The 19,848-nt window shown below is 40.6% G+C and overlaps 1 long non-coding RNA gene across 1 annotated transcript in view; it reads right to left on the bottom strand.

The window, feature by feature from the left end:
• LOC124803119 overlaps window positions 1-16,427 on the bottom strand; it is an 84,701-nt gene extending 68,274 nt beyond the window's left edge. Inside the window, exon 1 of the long non-coding RNA XR_007017208.1 lies at window positions 16,232-16,427. This is a non-coding gene — a long non-coding RNA (uncharacterized LOC124803119). The remainder of the gene's footprint in view (window positions 1-16,231) is intronic.
• Between the last annotated feature and the right edge of the window lie 3,421 nt (window positions 16,428-19,848).

The following is a 19,848-nucleotide window of genomic DNA, read 5'->3' as shown; positions in this document are numbered from 1 at the left end:
GAATAGTGAGCACAATAAATTTCTTGACCATTGCATCAGTGTTTCATGAATACGGTACACTTTTGTCTCTTAATATCTCTGTTGCTAGTCGACTTCCGCATTCCCACGGTGAGTTTGGTATACTGTTATTTCGCGAGCGCTGCTTGTATGTCAGTCTTATTTGTAAAATTTTACCAACTAAATGAAGGGAAGCTAAAACAAATTTCGTGCAGTTGGGATTTTCTTCGAAATTTTTTTATGTCTTGCTCACCATCTATCCCATGTATTCATAATCCTACAGCACGCAGCTCTATGCATAGAACAACATTTAATTATAATTTGCTGTCCGGATGTCTTGCGCAAGTTACTGATCCGTAGTTTTCAGCTTCAAAAGGTACGCCAACAAGCAGTGCAAACCGTGACCGCATGAATTAAAATCAAGTCGCCTCTCTTCAAATGTTGCATTAACATGCTTCTAATTTCCAGTCAGTGGTGTTCTTGTGTTTGCTTTTAAACGTAGCGTATACAAATGCATCGGCACATTATGCAGATTGGACACACATGATCACTGTATGAATGATGGCTATAAGGTAGGACACACTTTACATTAACGTTCCCCGTTGTATGTTATACGTTTTCAGGAGCTAACCATTCGGTATGTAATAAACTGAGAGTAGCTTCATCCATCATAATGTAAGGTGAGATAGCTGGTTGAGATAGGTGTTTAATGGTTCTTCTCTGTGGAAGAAAGTTATCTAGGGTCAGATGAAGTCAGCTGTGTAGCAAATGGACTTAAACCATCAAGAGTTATCTATAAAGTTAAAATAAGGGTACCTTGCAAAGTTCCATGTTGACTCGAAAGTTTGTTGAGAGCCGAACTGAAAATCAACAGAACACGAACCCACAACTTAAGGTTCCAGAAGAGCAAACATGAAACACGGAAGATAATGATTCAGTGTCACATAGACGACGACGTCATTAATGACGGGAAACCGTATCGGACAGAACAATGCTGGAGAATGAACTCACACTCGCCATTTTCAAAGTAACCATCCATACATTTACTTTAACAAAATAAGGGGAAACACGGAAGGCAGTGCTACCTCGTTCGATAATCCAGACGAAATCAGATACTTTCGCCAACACTACAGGCATGGATGACATGCTTTACGTATGTGTAAATATTTCTTTAAATATCAAGCTCATGCTGAAGACATATCTTTTCTGCAGCACAGTCAACGGATATGTTAATATGTAGTTACTTTTTTACACAGAAAAAGAGAGAATATGATTTGAAATTTTCTGCCAACAAGTAAAAGGCAACGGTTTTTAAAGAAATTGGTTACAATAACAGAAATGTTTGATAACTTTTCTGAACAAGTATAATATTTTAAATACTTATGACGATATAATGCCGGCGGTAAGGGACTAAACTTGAACTAAAAACTCAGCAATTTTTTTATAAAATAAGCTGTAGTATTCTCAGAAATTGTAAGAAAGCAGTTTTTACAGACAGTGAAAGTTCCTCTTCTTATGCGAAAGAGGGGTAGAAATCACGAAAGTATTTGGATGCAAGCGGCGAAATTGAATATTTTACGAAGCACGTGTGGGTGTAAACCGATAGATAGGAATCGAAGTCGTATAGGTAGAGAAGAAAAAGTAGAACCTTCTCTGGGTGATGTAAAAAGAGGGATTGTGTAAACATTTCCCCAGGATACAAGGATACAAACCAAGATAAAACAATTAATTAAGCTTCTAAAGGAAAATAGGGATGTAAGCTCCTCTGAGTAAGATATAAACAACCAACAGCATTTGTCGCAGACTGATCTACAAAGAAAAAGAAATGAAGAAGAAGAAAATAACCACCACTGAGCATATCACACGTCTCGAATGTATGTTACATTTAAATGAAAGAAGCATAATTGTGACAGGTAAGAGGAGACACCAATCTGCTGTGGACAGTGAATGCCAAAGTTCAATCTATGATCATTCTGTATTATGCACATTTGCAGTGATGTACAGGTATGGAATATTGCCCCGTTCATAACCGTGGCAACAACGAAAAGAATCCCACTAATAATACCCTTGACACCGGCTGTTCCTTTATCAAAACATTCGACAAACAGTCCTGATCGGTCTCTCAATATTTTACAGAGGCATTAGGACTCACCAAGTATATATTACTTTCTGGTGTAAGTGACGCCGGTAAATTGTCTCTGACTCGTCAGTTAGCTGTTCAGTTGTTAATCTGAGCAGTTACTGGAAAAAATGTGTTGAGAAAGTCTGAAAGATGACCGAAAAATAGTGTGTTGTAAAAACTTTGGAAAGAAAATAATACAAATTATAAACGAAATCAGAGAATCAGTTGATGAGTTTGTGTCTCTGTCAAGATAATTGCCGGGACGAAAAACAAAAGAAATGAATAAAATATAACAACTGTTAATAAATGTCTCTAGAAAATAAATACAATTTTGAAAAGTGGACTTCTGACGTGTCTGATACCTGAAGTTACAATTAGTGCCAGTCGTCACTTACGGCCACGAAACTCGGATTTGCAGTGCAAAAAATATAAAAAAACTGATGGTTGCACAGTGAAAAATTAGAGACACGCATGAGAGAAATTACTAGGACAGAAAAAAACTGGCACTGGAAAGGAAGACGTAATTGTGTCTGATAATAAAATGAAGCTGTGTCGAATTACAATACATAAGAAGTAACCTACGTATCTACTTCACGGGATGCGGAAGGGTGACATCAGAATACACGATGGAGAAATATGGGTAGCTATAGCCGAAAGCCGGAAGAAGCTTGGGGATGGACATGAACCACCAAAAGACCTCAAAGGGTAATGGAAACTAGCGTACGCTAATTATTGGATGTGTACATGCTCTTGCACCTGCACCAATGCTTTTCTCTTAGAGCTCTTGCGTCGTCTAATTTCGCAGTGAAAGAGATCTTCACTCCTTAGTTATCCTTCTAAATGACACACCCGCAAAGGCGAATTGTGTATGGGATTAGCTTTGTTAGACGCCTGTTTTTGGATATTAAGGTAAGAAAACGTTTTCCTCATACCGATCTTACAGCTGATAACTAACTGGCAGTACCATTAACCCCTCACAAAATTTAGAATTGTGATTACATTGCTAATTATATAAGTATTCTGCCATGCTCTGTTACAATAGTGCTATTTTGCCTCTTAATTGCTTGAGGGATTAAAATGCGTCTGGCGTGCCCATGAGGACCTTTCAGTAAACAACATTAATATACGAAATACATGCGTAATACATTCAAACTGCGAGAGAAAACCTACTGGCGAAATCGTAATCTCTTAGTTTCTGTTACAGAAAATGATAACAACACTATAAAAAACAAAAGCATGGTTTTAGACGTGACGTGATATAGGATAAGAAAATGACCGATCGTGCGCAACAAAAAACAAACACATGATAAGTAACGGGGTACACAGGCTTAAGTAAGTGAAAGAGTGAGTTATGCCAACACAGTTACTAGTACTGGCGCTAAGAGAAGACGAAACGGCATACCACTTATACAGAAGCGTCGATAAGTTCCATCAACGTCAGAAAATACGACACTGTAATAAAGTCAGAACGTTTGAGAGCAATCAAATGTTTGTCACCAAGCTGCAAAGGGCGGGTGGGGAACACAGAAAGAATGGAAGACGAAAATCTCGAGAAAGATGTTACAGCAGAGGAAGAAAAATACAGACTTCGCCCAGATGTGGGCTTTACATAAAAAGTGAAACAATAGCTGCATCCTTTAACAAAAGATTGCTACTGTAGAAATAAAGAGAAAGAACCGCTTGAAAAAAAGTGCCATTACAATTCTGCACTATGTAGAGGAATCACAAATGAAATAGAATAAATGAGTCAAGATCTTGAAATAAATAATGAGCCAGTGTGGTAGAAACTAAACCAGATATTCCAAGACCCAACAAGCAGGAAACGATCACACTAACAAAGAATGAAAAAGTACTAGCTTCATCAAATCGAGAATAATAACATGAAGTAATTGCCGATTAACATAGTCGACTGTAAATATTACATGGTAAAGGAATGAAGAACAACATAGTTATTTCTCCAGACAATCGTCAGAAACATTAAATATTTTAACTCATCTATGAAACGAAGAAATAATATAGACAAACACATGATACCAGCCGTTTTAATTTTGGAGTAAAATATCTTTTCTGTAACGATAATTTTGAAATGTATTATAACAAAAGCTATTAAATTAATTTTGAACTTTACGAGACTATTCAATCAAGTGTAATTACGTCGTTCTAGACGGTGTCTAACGCTGAGGTGTGGTCAAACATTAGAAAATATTTTGCAGAGGCTAACATTCAGTGGGCACAGACACATACGACTGATAGAAACGTCTTGTCCACAGCAAGATGTTACGTTCAGGCAATGAACAACGGTGTATAAAAATTTTACGGAATCTATAATACATAAATTTAACCCACAGAAAATAACACTGAAATATGAACCTGATGCTTATAGATACTGATCACTAAGAAACACAACGATAGTAAGTGTGCTTGCTACTTAGTATCGATATTGAAAAGGGTGTTTACGTTAAATGAAACTACGTACGTTCTTGCCTGACAGTCCAAAATTCAGTAAAAAATAAATTATTTATCTGTGATGTACATGAATTACAGGGAAGAAGTAAATTGTTGCTGCAAATTTCGATAGGTGTAAATCTACATATAATTAAAGAAAGACAGTTTTGTAATGCAGCATTAGCTATAGAGGCACATCTCTTAATTTTTACTTCTACTGAAGTGACAGAAACATAGTTCAATAGAATTTTATAGAAAGTAGCACCGGTTGCAAAACTATACGCTTATACAGTCTTAATGTCTGGAAAGCAGAAAGCACGCAAGATTTTACAGAATTATTTAATGTACGACTTTGCACATTTTAATTGTTTAATAGATCAGAAAAGTTGCGAACTGAAACGAGATCATACAACAGTTTATCGAACATCAAAGTGTTATGAGTGAGCTCTGCTGTGATTATTTCTCTAATTTGTGTACGCAGTTGCAAAACAAAAGAAATGTGTCAGAAATTCTCAATACTTAATTCGATTAAAAGACGATTATGTAAGTGAATGTAGTTTTCCATTGATCCGGTTGCTAAAGAATTTTAAGGAGTTTATAATGTCTTAAACTCGTTTTCCATTTCATACTGGGCTTGTATGATTTCTTCAGTCATTCGTCAGCCATTTCAAAACGGCATCCTACTACAGCTAATCTTTGGAACTAATGAAACCGTAAACATCAATTTTCCTCTTTTTTGCGTACGTAACGATGATTAATTTATCCAATAGTTTTACGGCTAGTTCGAACTGAATTTAGTAAATTACCTCCGAAATAATAGACCACCGAATCAAGATATTTATTGAAACACGTCTGGCAGAAGAGCAATGTTATTTCAGAGCGGACCGCTCAAGTATAAAATATTTTAACATAACTGATAGCTTGAAGAGCTCAGTACGGAAACAAGAATACCTTTCGTCAACTATGAAAAGTTACCGAGCATGTGATCTGTAGAAAATACTGAATTTGGAAGGCAGGAAGTAACTTTTTCCTCTTTTTGCAGCTTTCTACCGTAGATTACTGGAGAAACGAAAAATTCCAAATGACTGGAGAAATAAACAGCCAAAACGCGAACGCAACTACAAGCCTGTATTAATGTCCTCTGTCTGCTGTAGAATTTTTGAATACACTACGTAAAACTATTCACAGGAAAGGCAAACTCCAGGATGAGATTCAATGGATGAATCCTCAGGAGGTGCAGGGCAGACACGAAGGAGCTAACTCGCAAATGCTTAAAGCGACCAATACACGAATACTGCTCCTCAATCTAGGTTCCTTACCAGATAGAGCAGATAGAAAATAACCAAAGAAGAACAGCGCGGTTCGTTACAGGTTCGTTTATTAAACTCAAAAATGTCACGATGATACTCATCCAACTCCAGTGGCAGAAGCTACGAAAGAGCTTGTATGCAACACAGGCTGGTCTACTGTTATTAAAGTTCCGGGAGCGCACTTTCCTAGAAGAGTCAGGCAATATATTGCTTCCTCCTACGTATATCTCGCGGTAAGGTCATGCAGATAAAATTACAGAGATTCCAGTTGACATGGGGTGTTACCAACAATAATTTTCCAAGCACCATTCGCGACTGGATGCTGCCACTAAAGGGGAGAAGCGACAGTGTTAGACGAAGTACTTTCAGCCAAACACTACAAGGCTTCTTGGAGAGTATAGATGAAGGTGTGAATTTAACGTGTCGTAGACATCGGAGTCAATCGAGTCTACGCTCTAGCTCAGCAGGACAAAGTTTTCTGGAAGACATTGTGCGATTTGAACACTGGAGTCCCACATACGTAGAAAAGGAGGGGATCAATAGTGATGAATCACAAACTGGAATACAACAAGGATGGGGCAACCCACTTTTCAAATGATCTGCTCTGACATCTGCCTTATTCGATTACGAGAAACCATGTAAAACCTAAATCCAGAAGTTGGAATGGGGATTCCAAAGCTGCTACTTCCTGACGACAATCCGGTGCCTTAAGCGGTACAGGACTCACACGAGATTGTTGAAGGGATGGAGCTATCGCAACAACTGATCAGTGCTAATCCTATGTCTTTAGTTTCAACACCGATAAAATGACGGAAAACAATAGCGAGAAGGCTTGCGTCAAAACTGCAGAAAACCAAGTGTAGAATTGACATTTGTACTGACAATATCCTTTGGCAAGGGTTGAAGAGTCGAAATAGATTTCTGAATAATTGGACGCCACAGAAAGCCGAAAAGCCATTAATTCACAGAATACAGACGATCAATTGATATTAATAAGATTGAAGATGGACAACAGAACTGGTTCCATTGGTTAAATATTATTTCCAGCGTCGATTGAAGTACCATAAAATGAGTTTTGTAATTCAGCTATCCAAAGAATGATATATTTTATGACTGGAGTAACAACGACATTAGAAAATACAGCATTTCCAGAATTAAGCGTAACAACAGTAATAAAAGAAATAAGAGGTTTAATAGTGTAAGAGAAGATAATCTTAATCACTCGCTGTTTTATATCTTTTCAATGAATGAAAGTTTGCTTCGAAGTCACACGCAATAGTGAACTATTTTTTCTTGCTGTTAAGATTTCGGGTGCGTCTGCAGATATTTCAAGACACAAAACGAAGGAAGTTTTACGACTATATGCAGAACGACACACAGGTTATTTTAGGAGGAGCCTGCAGCAAAAGCACTTTCAAAGCAATAATTTTTTTTAAAAAAATCTTGTAACCTGTGAGTCATCTGAGGATGTGAGATAGGTTCCGAAACGAAAAGTGAGTCGTTACAAAAATGAAAAAAGTTAATTACAGAACACAAGAATGCACAGCTTCCCAATATCGCTATTACATCCAGCTATAAACTACTATCCCACGAACAAGGAAAATACTTGGACATTGTTGGTAAGGCCTACTATGCATTAGTTAACGAGTGACGTGAAGAGCGATGATAACTCGGCTGTAGAGTGTTCATCGCAACCCTCCAGGCGCAACTACTAAAGAAAGACGCTGTATGTAGATAAAACTATGCAAACTTCATCTCAGTACTGAAACTAATGTAAATATGAGCGTAAAAACAGGAAGAGAATGAAATGAGGCGAAAAAGGAAGAAATAGAAGTAAGAATGTTGGCAGCTGCTGGTTGGCAACTGTTGGTGGCTTCCTGCATTGAAATTAATGTTCTTGCTCCAGCTAACAGACAAAATATATAAAGACATAAATCGAGGGAAGAAAATGAAGCACCTGAACTGGAAAACATAGCTTAGCTATTCTACCGCATAAAGTGGCATTGATAGATGTGATTATCCGTTCACCGAAGTTGGGAAAAAGGCAAATGACTGTGTTCCTAACTATTACATGTTGAACAGAGTAAAACAAAAAGAGATTGTTAAGAATGGCACAAAAGCAGCAGCGCAGCGAAGCAGTCAAGATGATAATTGCAGTGAAGATCAGAAGAAGAACAAGAAGAAGGTGATGCTGAACAAACTTCTGGTAGAGATAATACTGTTTCTCTGGTGTCTAAAAGAATAAAGATCTAATTACTTTTAGAATAATACGTAAAACTTATATAATCTGCCTATAACAAAAGACATTTTTCTGTGTTATTTTATGAGAATGTGTCTGTATTATGTCGAACGATTGTATATTTACTACACTAAATTACCTTTGGAAACAATGAGAGGATGCCTTAATCAGTAGTGTCCTGACAAAGAACACTACCAGTAAAAGAAGATTATCGAAAATCTTAAGTGAAGTAGGTACATGAAAACAAGAAAAGATAAGTACTTGACGGCAAAACGTATACGGATTGTCTCACTTAAATCGATAACCTAAAATACTTACAAAACGTTTAAGGTACTAAAATAAGGTTTTCTACTAGTTATTGTATGATAAGTGGCAAGTATTGTTGATAAAATGAAATTTTTCACTTTACCGATTTGTTAAAGTGATTAAGATTTTCAAGGGATCAAAGGTGGGAAATAAGAACCAAATTCAAACTACAAGAATTCATTTAGGACTGAGGTGATATAATCAGACGAGAAAGCGAAGATTATACGTACGCGAACGGAGTAATTAGGTACTTAGCCGAACAGTAAGACCATATGCAAGCACGGACACAGCTAAGGAACAGAAAATGTCGTGTGGAAGAAGGCAAATATTAAAGAAAAGATGATAAGTTCAAGAAAATAACAACGGGAACATGATAGCGTATAGTGAACTAAAAGAAATTATTTGGGTCTGTAAACGAAAGTATATGACGAGATATAACAAAATTTGGTAAGAGAAATAATTGAAAACAGTAAGCGTACGGGAAAAAACGGACATTTAGTTTGAGTAGACACTACGTTTTATCAGTGAAAATGACAAATAGCACATTTACTAACAACGGGGAAAACCACAGACATATTGATTTTTTAAAAATTTTTTGTTAGTTCAAGAGAGGGACCAAAACAGAAATAAGTTAATAAATAAAACAACAATATTTCGGAAATAATGCGAGATACGTAAGAAGAAGAAGTAAGCAAGAAGAAGAAATAAGGGGGAAGGAAGAGTGCCTGGAAACAGTGATTTAATAGATACGACTAAAACTGGAGGACAAATAATAGAAAAATTACTTGCAAAATTGTTTACAGGATGTCTGCGGAGGTAGAAAATTCCAATAAAACTGGAACAATGCTGTAATTGCGCAACTTCTGGAAAAAGCTCTACAGCCCCCTCAGCTTTTAACGTTAAGCACTTAGAAAAAACTGTGAATTTTAATCAGGCAAAGCAACAAGGAGGCTTGAGAAGTTATCGGTATAACAGAACGAAGTAATGAGTATGAATTACTCTTCTGTCTATTCTTCATGCTATTTAAATAATATCCGTACTGCTAGACGTTTAGAAAAGAGTAAATTCAGTACATTAATATACTGAAGGATGTATACGTGACTGCCACACCTTTTAGTAGGCGCCTTCGCAGTAGTAAACAGTTGAGTGTTGACAGAAAAACAACGTAAGGAGATGCTATGTCATCCAAACTATTCTCGGCAGCACTAGAAGAAATTCTTAGTCACTAAACTAGACAAAATAAGATGGAATATGTGTTAGGGGAACATCGTTTTAGTGATAACGTTATACCATTTGTCTCTCGAGCAAATAAACTGTAACAAATGATGGAAGAACTTAATAAAAGTTTGAAAGCAGCAGAGAAAATAAAAACGAACAAAATTAGTACAGTATCACAAAACTTGATGATGAAGTTTTATTTAATTTGGAGCAGTTTAAATTAACGACCTGATGGACAGCACAATACATAAACAGAAGGATAGTAATGGTCTTGAGTGCTTTTGCTACACTACACAGAGTTTTCAAAACTAAACTTTCGATGTGTGTAACGGAATATTTAGTCAGTGTGCCAGCGTGAATTATCATTTCGGCTTAGAGCAGTAAGACGTAGACTTTCAATACGAGAACTATCTAAAGCCATAAGTTTACTAAGTAAGCATTGGCACGATGCATCTCAATAACTAAGAGACGCTGGAAAACTAGCAAATTGATCAAGGAACAAACTGGAGTGGAAATCAGAATTACGACTGATGATAATTAACTGGAGGAATGTGGAACATCGTACCCAGGCAATTTGTTGAAAAGTACTTCGCAGGATTCCACGAGACTTCAAAAGAGCGAAATAACGGCATAGCAAGAAAGTTTATTTCGGACAAATACTCACGTAAATTCTTTAATGGCTACATCGCTTTTGACAGATGAGACATTTTCAATAGCGCGTAGATACTTGTTGGCTGACGGCTACGTCATAACATGTGGGCAATCGTTCTAGTAAGAGCTTCACGTAAATGGAAACTCCCCGCGCGTTATGACTTAGGCGTCGACCAAGAAGTATCTAAGAGCTATTGAAAATGTCTTCTCAGTGGCAACAAGTTAAGCTTAAACAATTTATGTGTTCATTTAACTCCAGTAAAATTTATTATTAACGGTAATGTGCTCGCTCGCTGCTTTTCACAGTCTATAACATGGCAAATATAAACAAATGGAAGGTCGGTAGTTAACATTACGAACATGCACCAACAACAGAGATGCACAATTTTGGCAGATAAACGCCTGAGAAATAGGTGGGATCTGTGCTGAGGCAAAAACGAGATAGCTACTAGCCTTTGTAATGATGAACGATCTCCAAATAAAATATCAAGTCAGTATTTTTTATAATATGATCTGCTTTCTCAACTCAAATTTACAAATTTCTTGGGTGCTAACACTCAAGTGTTAACGTACAATAAAAAAACTGACAGCAAGAAAACCGTTACAAAACTTCTAAATGAAGCAATGCATCAACAAAAGGCTTATTAAATTTACAATTTTTGTTCTTTGGAGAGGAGCGGTCTGTAAAGAACATACATCTCAATGTACAATCGTGGTCCGCAAAGTGCGCACTTACAGATAGGCAACACCTTTTTCGGCGTGCGCCTCGGTTCCACATGGGTCATGCACACGAACAGAAATTGCACATACCTCATACACACGAACAGAAATCGCGCCTGCGGTCTCACCACTGCGGGACATCGTATTTCATCGCCCTGTCTCCACATTACGAGACGAGCTTTAGGATAAAGCAGAATGCTGGAGATGTCAAACCGTCCAAATTTCGAACCACATCTACAAGCTCCTGACATTAAGCGTGAAATCGTCCACCTGACACTAATATAAATGGGCGTAGATCTGTGACTCGCGTTTCTACGAACTTTTTAGTTACAGCAACTTTCACAGGTAATACTTCAGAAATTACACTCCGGCGTGTTTACGTACATGTGCTTTTAGATGCGCCGTAGGAAACTGTATGGGAGGAGAACACCTGCCGCCCTATCTGTGAGCAACATGACTTGCATCCTGTTTAGCCGCGAAGGGAACTAATAGTATCTTGAAAAGAAGCTAAAAGATTAACATCAACAAAAGTAAAACAAGGATAATGTAATTCAGACCCATTAAACCAGTCTTTTATGGGTGAAACAGAATATACAATCAGAAACTATAAGTAGAAGATTAATTTTTTTATATGGACAACAACAAACCTATTGACTAGAGAGACTTTGTAGAAAGAAAAGCATGTCTGAAATAAAGAGATGTTGTTAACGTTGAATATAAGTTTAAGTGTTAGGAAGTCTTTTATGAAGGTACTTTTCTGAAGTATAGTCTTGTACAGATGTGTAACGTAGAGGATAAACAGTTCAGAGTAGAAGATAATGTAAGATTTTGAAATGTGGTGTTACAGAAGAATGCTGCAGATTAAATAGGAAGATAAAGTAACTTATGAGGTGGTGCCGAATCGAACGGAAAAACAAAAAATGAGTTTATACCACAATCTTAATAAAAGAAGAAAAAATAGGACACAACCTCAGACATCAAGATGTCAATTTCGTAATGGGGAAATGTGTGGATAGTAAAAATAGTAGAGATACCTCGGCTTGAATACACCAAGCAAGTTAAAATGGGCGTAGGTAGCAGAGATGTAGAAATGAAGCGACTTGCACAGGCTAGACTCGACTGGAGAGCTATTCCAAAGCAGTCGTCGAACCGAAACCACAACAAGCAAGAGTACTACAGCACTGTCTTCCACACTCAAGGCGTATTATTCGGAATGTAGCTTCGTTTTCACATTGTCTTTAGACTCACGTTCATACGCCATGATCCTGCAGCGGGCGACTGAGCGACGATTGGGTAATGGACGGTAGGGCCATTCGAGCACGGAATTCCCGAACGAACGTGTGAAATGTCGAGTGCAGCTACTCCTCGCGCCCAAAGCGATTGCAGTGAGACATGCCGTACTGTCAATGAAATAACTTTGCTCAGCAAGAACTGCTAGTATCTACAATGCCTGTTTAGGCGAGCTTCACTTCCGGAATTCATGCAAACATGCAAAAGTCATCACGTTATCGAAACCATCCAAGGACTCATTGTTTCCAAAAAAAAAAAAAAAAGAAAGAAATTATTTCTCTACCAAGTTGTTGCGGCAGAATCCCTAATCATCCTACTTGTTCTTCAAGATCTCCTGAATACCAGATAAATCATCTTACAACGATCGCTTGGGTTTCGTGTAGATCACAGCACCATTAACAGAACTCTTCGAGCAGCAAGATAAAATGAGCACAGTACTGGGCTGTCCTACTGGACAACGAAAAGGCATTCGATGAGGTTTGGTGCATGAGACTCAATTATATTCTCCTCCGTGTGCAACAGACAGTTGTTATAAAAGGCAACAAGAGCCAGCAACACAGTATAGTTGCAGGGGCCCCTCAAGACTCAGTCACTGGTCCTTTACTCTGCTCTACATACACCGACGATAGTCCACAAGAAGCAGGAGTCCAATTGTTCTTATTTGCCGACGGAACAGCAACCTATGGAAGCAGCTCCAGTTTAAAGTACATTGCACGAAAACTTTACAAACATTTGGACGATATTCGTCGATGGACATTTCTCTAGAAGATCACTGTAACTGTCGCTAAGACTCAAGCTATTCTTTTCACTAATGAAAGCGTGCTCCATCATGTTGAAATAACAGCCAACAGCGTCGATATACTTTGGAAAACAAATATAAAATAGTTGGGCCTGATATGAGTATGAAGACTAAATTCTAGGAAAGAGATTACATATATCACAGACGATCAGGCTTACTCTACCGGATGTATTTACTCATGAGAAGTGGGCTCAGCTGACAGTGAAGATAAGAATTTTATACGAATTTTCTTAGAATTCCTACTGCCTGTCATCACCTACGGATCCGGAATCTGCGAGCACCAATATAAAAAGGGCTGGTCATCACCTACTGGTCCTTAATCTGCGAGCAACAATATACAAAGGTCCAAATACTTCAGGATAGGTGTTGCTACCCTCTGAATACACCTGTATAGAATAATCTTGAAATCCACAACATATAGAAATCATTCGAAGTAAAGGCAAACCTTCTACAGAGCGTTTAGAAAAAAGGTGACATATCTCTACAGGAGGTAGTATTGACCAAAAATAGAAGAAAAGATCCTGTAATCATACGTCCAGTAACCAACATCTGTTGAAAATCCGCAGCTCACAACTTTCATTTTCTTTAAAGGTGAGGCAAGATTCGTAAGAGATAGTATAGTAAATTACTGAAGTAGGCAGGTGTGGACAGATGCAATTTCTCGAGCAGTCATGGAGGTATGACATCAGGACAGCCTGTATGGGCAGAAATTGTTGGTGACGGGCTCACTGGACCCTACGCTTCAATAAACAGATCGACAATGCTTTGTATCACCAATTACTGCGCAATGAATTACCAGAGCTATTGGAGGGTGTTACTAACGCAGAAAGACGACTGCTGTTATGTACGACGGATGAACACTCCATTTTCTACGGATTGTGCGACATTATCTCACCACAACGTTTCATGGGCTATGGGCTGGTCGAGGAGGTCCGGTGGCGTGGCCTACCAGTTCACCGAACCCGAATCCGTTTAGTATGTGACAATGGAGACATTTGAGCGATTGATGTATCGCAACCCATTTCTAAAGTGGGGACGTTACACGAGTTGGTCACGAATTCATGTGGCGCAATCCGAATGTAGTCAGGTGTATTTGTGTATTTGAAAAAGTGAATGATTCATTGCGAGGAGGATTTGAAGGATGTGTCAGGATGCACGGTAACCACATGCAGCAGTGCCTATAGTGTCTGCTTCTACGTAAAAAGACAGGCTGGAATGACAGGACAGATTGCCCCACATCTTAACAGGTATTGGTTTCCGATCATTACAGGAACTTCTGGTTTTCGTCCTCATCAGTAGCTGAGTTGTCAACACAGCTCACAAATGGTTCAGATGGCTCTGAGCACTATGGAACTTAACTTCTGAGGTCAACAGTCCCCTAGAACTTAGAACTACTCAAACCTAACTAACCTAAGGACATCACACACACCCATGCCCGAGGCACGATTCGAACCTGCGACCGTAGCGGTCGCGCGGTTCCAGACTGTAGCGCCTAGAACCGTTCGGCCACTCCGGCCGGCCGCAGCTGACAGCCAGGTAGTGGAACCGGGTTCAATTCCCGGTACTGCCGGGATTTTTCGTTGGTGGGATGACTGGTACGAGGTAACTACAGCCTCTTGAGGACAGCTGACGAGCTACTCGATCGATTAGTAGCGGTTACGGAGACAAGAAACCCGACAACAACAGGGAGAGTGGGTTACTGACCACATGCACCTCCATACCGCATCTGATGGTAGAGTACGACATGTCGGTCGCTCGTGCCCGATTGGACCGTTTAGGGCTAGAATGGGGAACTTTCGGATCTTTATATTTACTAAGAAGGTATCTGTTCTTTCGGATATGTCCGAAACAACAGATACCATCGGTGACGAAGCAGCACGTTGGAATGAAATTACAATGAATTGAACACCCTTAGCTGCATACAGGCGTTGACATACGTCATCGGGGACAGATGAAAATGTGTGCCCCGACCGGGACTAGAACCCGGGATATCCTGCTTACATGGCAGACATTCTATCCATCTTAGCCACCGAGGACACAGAGGATAGCGCGACTGCAGGGATTTTTCTCTGGCACGCCTCCCGCAAAACCCACATTCCCAACGTATTGGCCCGCACTACATTCGTAGTGCCCCCGCCCATTATACTCATTACTCGCGGCGCGTTGCCGATTCTCGTAAGAGTTCGGGCACGGTTTGTGCATTCGCACACAAGAAGAAGATGGTCAAGTGGCCGGTGAGCCTTAACTATACATGTCCGAAAGAACAGATACTATCTTAGTAAATATATAGTTAAGGCTCACCGGCCACTTGACCACCTTCTTCTTGTGTGCGATTGCACAAACCGTACCTGAACTCTTACGGGAATCGGCAACGCGCCACGAGTAATGAGTATAATGGGCGGGGGCACTACGAATGTAGTGCGGGACAATACGTTGAGAATGTGGGTTTCGCGGGAGGCGTGCCAGAGATAAATCCCTGCAGTCGCTCTATCATCTGTGTTCTCGGGGGCTTAGATGGGAGCCGGCACGGTAGCTCAGCGTGTTCGGTCAGAGGGTTAGCTGCCCTCAGTAATAAAAAAACTGAGTTAATCGATCAACAACGAACTCAAACGGATGTCTTACGACGTCCGCCCCGAGAAGATGCAACGAAGAAAAGCGAACAAAATGAGATAAAAAAAAGATGGATAAAGCGTCTGTCATGTAAGTAGAAGATCCCGGGTTCGAGTTCCGGTCGGGGCACACATTTTCATCTGTCCCCGTTGACGAGTGTCAACGCCTGTAAGCAGCTAAGGGTGTTCATTTCATTGTAATTTCGGATTTTTACCAACCTACGTTTTCGTTTGATTTTCACGAATAGGAAAATGTGATACTTTCTTTCACACACCCAGTGCAATCGTTCAGAACTGCCCCCCTCCCCGACACCTCACTCGCTAATCCAGGTCTCTACCATCACTCAGCCAGACTCCAAGACAAAATTTCTCCTGATGATAATGGACCGTGAGTTCAACTTTTAACTTCTAGCACTTAAACATCCTTCAGTTTAAATCGGAAACTCGTCACAAAAAACACTCACACGAGCTCGACCCCCATTCACAAAGTAGAAACGTGAACACAAGAAAAATCGCTTAGTTAACCTTGCTGCTCGAACTAAAGGGTTGCAGTGCCGATTCGATTGCACGTTCTGTCGGTAGGAAGAAAAGCTTCGCGAGGAGCGGCGCACGGCGTCGCACGAACACACACGGGGCGCACAGTGGACGAGACGGGCGCACAGTGGATGCAGACAGAGGACAGAGCGCGTCGCGTCGCGTGGCGGCAGGGCGTAGCGCGAGCCAGCCGGCCCCGGGCGGGACTGAGTGCGGCTGCCGCCGCGCGGCTGGCCGGGAGGCGCGCGGCCCACTCGCCGGCTCGGCTGCAGCGGCCGCGGCCCACGTCGGCACAGCCGCCCCGCGGCGCGGGCCCACACCGTGCGTGGTCGTGGCCGTGGTCGCCGAGGGCTGCCCGCCTCATCTGCCTTTAATGCGACGCCCCGGCGCTGTCCGTGTCTCGCCTGTCCTCCTCCGTAGCCTCCTCCGCGGATCTCTAATCTTCATGAAGTGCCGCTCCCAACTGGCTCTCTATACCTGACACGTCTGGCAGCGAGTTGTAAAGCTAACGCTGACGCGGAGCTGAACGAGTTTTGTATCGTCTCTTCCTGCTATTTCATGATGAGGAACCATTTCGTCACGTGAAACACGAAATAAGTTCTGCGATACTTGGGTAAGGTGTCACCTACATCTACATCTACATCTACATGATTACTCTGCAATTCACATTTAAGTGCTTGGCAGAGGGTTCATCGAACCACAATCATACTATCTCTCTACCATTCAACTCCCGAACAGCGCGCGGGAAAAACGAACACCTAAACCTTTCTGTTCGAGCTATGATTTATCTTATTTTATTTTGATGATCATTCCTACCTATGTAGGTTGGGCTCAACAAAATATTTTCGCATTCGGAAGAGAAAGTTGGTGACTGAAATTTCGTAAATAGACCTCGCCCCGACGAAAAACGCCTTTGCTATAATGACTTCCATCCCAACTCGCGTATCATATCTGCCACACTCTCTCCCCTATTACGTGATACTACAAAAGGAGCTGCCCTTTTTTGCACCCTTTCGATGTCCTCCGTCAATCCCACCTTGTAAGGATCCCACACCGCGCAGCAATATTCTAACAGAGGACGAACGAGTGTAGTGTAAGCTGTCTCTTTAGTGGACTTGTTGCATCTTCTAAGTGTCCTGCCAATGAAACGCAACCTTTGGCTCGCCTTCCCCACAATATTATGTATGTGGTCTTTCCAACTGAAGTTGTTCGTAATTTTAACACCCAGGTACTTAGTTGAATTGTCAGCCTTGAGAATTGTAGTATTTATCGAGTAATCGAATTCCAGCGGATTTCTTTTGGAACTCATGTGGATCACCTCACACTTTTCGTTATTTAGCGTCAACTGCCACCTGCCACACCATACAGCAATCTCTTCTAAATCGCTTTGTAACTGATACTGGTCTTCGGATGACCTTACTAGACGGTAAATTACAGCATCATCTGCGTACAACCTAAGAGAACTGTTCAGATTGTCACCCACGTCATTTATATAGATCAGGAAAATTGTACAAAGAAGATGATGATGATGATGATGATGTTTGGTTTGTGGGGCGCTCAACTGCGTGGTTATCAGCGGCCGTGCAAATTTCCAACTTTTGCTCAGTCCAAACTCTCCGCTTTCATCAATGATGATGAAATGATGAGGACAACACAAGCACCCAGTCATCGTGAGGCACGTAGAAAGAAGAACGCTCCTTGTATCACAAGCAGAACTTGCGTTACGCCATACTGTATCTGTCGTGTTCTCCTGAAGCCCATATTTGGTGCATTTTATGTTATAATTTACTCCTTACGAATAATGCTGTTTCTAAGCACCTCCACATTTTATCTGTCGAGAACGAATCGGTCCTGGTACGATTTGTTGTAATAAAATGGATGGAAACGTCATACTTGCTGTTAAAGAATTTTCGTATTTAGTTATTTTCGCTTTAAAACTCGAGTTTTATGAAACTACCGCTGTTTAACGAAAAGGCACATTAAGTTTCGTTAAAATGTGTTGCTCTTGGTAGGATTTGTTATAATAAGGTGTTATTTAATAATACATCGGCCAGTAAAGCCTTACCCGGCCGTTGTGGCCGTGCGGTTCTAACCACTTCAGTTTGGAACCGCGTGACCGCTAAGGTCGCAGGTTCGAATCCTGCCTCAGACATGGATGTGTGTGATGTTCTTAGGTTACTTAGGTGTAAGTAGTTCTAAGTTCTAGGGGACTGATGTCCTCAGGAGTTAAGTCCCACAGCGCTCAGAGCCATGTAGTAAAGTCTTAAGAAGAGCCGGTCGTTGTGGCCGAGCGATCCTAGGCGCTTCACTCCGGAACCGCGCTGCTGCTACGGTCGCAGGTTCGAATCCTGCCTCGGACCTGGATGTGTCTGATGTCCTTAGGTTAGTTAGGTTTAAGTACTTCTAAGCCTAGGGGACTGATGACCTCAAATGTTAAGTCCCATAGTGCTTAGAGCCATTTGAACCTTAAGAAGACATTAACATAGAATACAAGGTCATTGTAGCAGAATTGCAGTGTAGCGTACGTAGAAGACAGGCACGCCAAATTACAAAACATTAGGTATTGAGTTCTCTTCCCACTACTTGCAGAGATTTTTTCATTTTCGTGATTCCTAAAAGATTGTGCGGCTTTTTTATTAAATTAATAGAAAAAGCTTCTGTAATATTTGATGTTATATTAATGTAAGTGCGTTCTCTGACACGAGTGAGCATGCTCGATTTTAAGAACATTTATATGCTATTGTCGTTACTGACTGGACGTGCAACATACGTTTTTTTTTATTACGTATTCATCGACACTGAAGTTTTTATATATGTGTACTAAAGACAGAACACCACACCATGGACAAGCGAGGGAATGTGCGTTTAAATAGAGTTAACGTAAGAATTTTATGCATGTCCATTTTCGTGAACAAATTGTGTGGTTTGTGAGGCAAATAAAGGTGGCAGGGCACCGAGAACGCAAAATCACGTTAACCAGCTCGTTCCGTGTGCCGACGGCGCTGTGATTCGTGACGTTGGACTTCCTGTCCGACTCCACGTCGTCGTCAGCTGTCTTGTCACATGTGACTACAGCTTAATGGTCCAGTTACATGCGTTTTCATTGCCCCCTAAAGTATTAATCTAGTGTACTACAGGGAAGAATGTTTGAGACTGGCGTCGTTACTATTAGACCTCTGGAAAAGTATCGCTCATACAGTTCCGAAGGTAGCAAGTGCTGTCAAGTGCGAGAACTAAAGCTCAGTCAGCTTAGCAGCTCATGCATCCAAGATGCCACGGAGCGAGATGGTGCAGTGGTTAGCATACTGCCTTTGCATTCGGTAGGACGACGGTGCAGATCCCCGTCGGGTCACACAGATTTACGTTTTCCGAGATTTACCAAACTTGTTCCATACAGGTGGTTCTTTCGAAAAGAGTACCGCTGATTTCCTTCCCCGTTCTTTCCTAATCCGAGCTTGTGCTCGGTCTCTATAGACCTAGCTGCCGACGGTACATTATACATTAATCTTATCCAAGCTGCTGACAAGAATAATATATAGGAGAAAGGAAAAGAAAATTGAACATCTGTTAGATGACGATCAGTTTGGCTTTAGGGAAGGTAAAGGCAC

The sequence above is a fragment of the Schistocerca piceifrons genome, chromosome 1 (genome assembly GCF_021461385.2).
Source record: "Schistocerca piceifrons isolate TAMUIC-IGC-003096 chromosome 1, iqSchPice1.1, whole genome shotgun sequence".
In the NCBI taxonomy this organism is placed as follows: domain Eukaryota; kingdom Metazoa; phylum Arthropoda; class Insecta; order Orthoptera; family Acrididae; genus Schistocerca; species Schistocerca piceifrons.
This window is presented reverse-complemented; position numbering and strand designations above follow the sequence as displayed.